Below are 3,380 nucleotides of genomic sequence, written 5' to 3' on the forward strand. Positions count from 1 at the left end.
TTTGGGGCTATTTTTGTTGTGTTTTAATTTTTAGTTTTGATATTTGAATTTATTTTTAATTTTGATATTATTGAAAATACATTCTTTTTATCTATAATATTTTTCGGGTTTTAAAAATTTTAAGTTTTGAGTTTCTTTATATTTTTTTATATATAAAATTAAATATATTTTTATTATTTTAAAAAATTAAAAATAATTTAAAAAGAATATAACCTAAATTGTTTACATAAGAAGACACACAGCCAAGTGTTGTCATTTTCAAAAACAGTTGGGCATTTGTAATGTAGAAATATATTTTGACAAGTTTAAAAATTCAATGTTGATATAAGTGGAGAACGTTTAAGCTGCGTTCTTTTACTTTTTTTAATTTTTAATTTTGAATTTTAAATTTATTTTTAATTTTCTATTTTGAAAGATTATTTTTAAAAAATTAAAAACGTGTTCTTTTTCTCATTTTGAAAAATTATTTCTCAAAATAAAAAATTAGAAAATGCGTTCTCTTTGAAATTTTAAAAATATATTTTTAATAATATTTTATTTAATAAATTTGATTATTTAATAAATTATAAATATCTAACGTTGATATATTATTAAAAATATATATATTCTAAAATTAATGAATTTTGTAATATTTTTTCTCATTATAATAATAAAATATGAATAAATAAATAAATAAATGTGTTTTGAGTTTGTTTTAAATAAAAACACTCAAAACAATTTTTTGTTATTTTGAGTTTTCTTTATAGTTTTTTTTTTTTATTTTCAAAAATATATTTTTAAAAACAGTAAAAAGAACGCATTTTCATTATTTTAGAAAATTGAAAACTAAAAATTATTTGAAAACAGCAAAGAGAACGCAACCTTAGTTTTCCTAACTTATTTGATTAAATTCATATTTTTATTTTTATACTTTCATGTTTTTTCTATTTGAATATCTTGTTATTTTGATTACATACATATATATGATTTTTATGTCAAATTACATGAGTTAAATTGACTAAAAAATGTATATATAAGAATATAATCAAAATAACAAAAAAAATTGAATGATTACACTATTGTTACAAAAATACAACAATTAAAATTTATAATACGGGAATAGAAGAGTCGTGGCAAAGTGAGATAAACAACCGACGGGCAGACATGGCCACGGTTCATGAACCGCCGGTTCCGGTTCAAGAAATCTTTGAACCTGAACCGAACCGCCCAAGGGCGGTTTGGGACGGTTCGGTTCCGGTTCGTGCCGGTTCGGTCAACGGTTTGGACCGGTTCGGTCAACTGTTTGAGCCGGTTCGGTCAACGGTTCCGGTTCCGGTTCCAGTTCAAACCGAATTTTTTTAATTTTTTTTAAATATTGTTGTATTCAATTTTGGATATGGTAACAAGTAATAAATAATTAACAATATAATTGAATAAATTGATAAATAACAAAATGAGAAGATTGAAGAAATTGAAATTGAAATATTAAATGAGAGACAAAATTGAGAGAATAATAGCTTGAGACTTGAGAGAGAGAGAGAGAGAGAAAGTGTGAAAAATGAGTGGGGGAGGGAGGGGTATATATAGATAGGAATTATAAAATTAAAAAAAATAATAATAAAATTGGAATTGGACCGTTGGGGGGGTGCTGCACGGGGGAGGGGGGGTTGTTCCGGTTCCGGTTCCGCGGAACCGGCGGTTCCGGTTCCCCGGAACCTTGAACCGGAACCGAACCGAATTTCGCCGATTCAGTCCGGTTTCGGTTCGACCGGTTCCGGGTCCGGTTCAATTTTGGCCATGTCTACCGACAGGTGTTTGCTTTTGGAAATGCACGTCGGGTAACTCTACTCTCCAATTATCTGGTTGGGGTCTCAAATAAACCCTCTAGTACATATTCGGTAGGAAATTAATTTGTCCGAGAATATCTTCCCTTGCATTCGAGGTATAATTATTATGTTCACAATAATAAGTTAGAAGACATGCAGGGATTCCTCAAATCACGTATGCCCACTGATACTTAAGTTACTATGTGAAACAAAAATAGTCATTCGAAGAAATTCGTAGAGGTGACATAAATAAGGGATGCAATTAATGAATAAAAAAAATGTACATTTCTTGACAAGAAATGAGCTATTCACATTATTCTTATTAGATGTCAAGATGAACATGTATGCTTTGGGCATGAAGATTTATGAGAGCGTTTGGTACAAAAGAAATTTTTAAATTCCTAGAATTCATGATTCTTGGGAGTGTTTTTGAAAATATTTGATTCCCAAAATTTATGCAATTATATATTCGATTAAATTTAAACATTCTCAGGAATATTGAGTATTCTTTTTTAAGAATCTTACATTCTTATGTTTGGTTTAAATGTAACATTATTGAAAATTCATGTTTTTTTTATAAAATTACCCTTATTTAATTTTTTATTTAAAAATGATAAATTTTGTCTATTATATAAAATATTGGAACCCACAGCATCTTTAGAAAGTAAAAAAATATCATTTTTTTACACATTATGTATATATATACATAATATATATTATTATATGAATATCTACTTTAATATATATAATATATAAATATATATACATATATGTATATATAATATGTTTGTATGGGGTTATAAAAGGGTAAAGGGTGTTTTAGTCTTTTTATTTGTTAAAAATATTCTTTAAGTCCATGAAAAATTTGGATTGCCAACCCTCTTCATAAAAATATTTTTATGGAAAAGTTATTTAAAAATCATTCACAGAAATTCAATTTTTCAAGATTTTTTTATAAAAAATTATACCAAATACATTAATATAGATTTCCAACCTAACATTCTCAGAAATCTTAAAATTTCTTCTATGCCAAATGCCCTATTCCAGATAATTAAATGGCCTAAAAAATCTTTTTATGGAAAAGTTATTTAAAAATTATTCGCAGAAATTCAATTTTTTTAGGATTTTTTTATAAAAAATTATACCAAACACATGAATACAGATTTTCAACCTAACATTTTTATAAATCTTAAAATTTCTCTTATACCAAACGTCTCCTAAAAATAATCATTTTAGGTAATTAAATGACCTAAAAAATCTCTCGAAAGAAGGTGAGTCTTACAATGAGTTAGTTGCTAGAGCAATTTATTGGCTCTAAGTGTCTGTTGGAATGAAATCCCATGGTGACAAAGAATATTTTTAAGAATTATTTATTATTTTAAAATTAATATAATACCTCCCATAAAGATTGTAGCCTGTTAGATGCGATAAGGATTAATTCCTCTTCCTGTAACAAATAATTAGTTATATGTATAATATTCATTTAATTAATTAATCATGCACCTCCGATGTGCATGCGTGTGTGTGAGAGTGTAATTAGAAGCCACCATAGAGTACAAGCTAATAATGCATGGG

The sequence above is a fragment of the Diospyros lotus genome, chromosome 5 (genome assembly GCF_014633365.1).
Source record: "Diospyros lotus cultivar Yz01 chromosome 5, ASM1463336v1, whole genome shotgun sequence".
NCBI classification, from domain to species: domain Eukaryota; kingdom Viridiplantae; phylum Streptophyta; class Magnoliopsida; order Ericales; family Ebenaceae; genus Diospyros; species Diospyros lotus.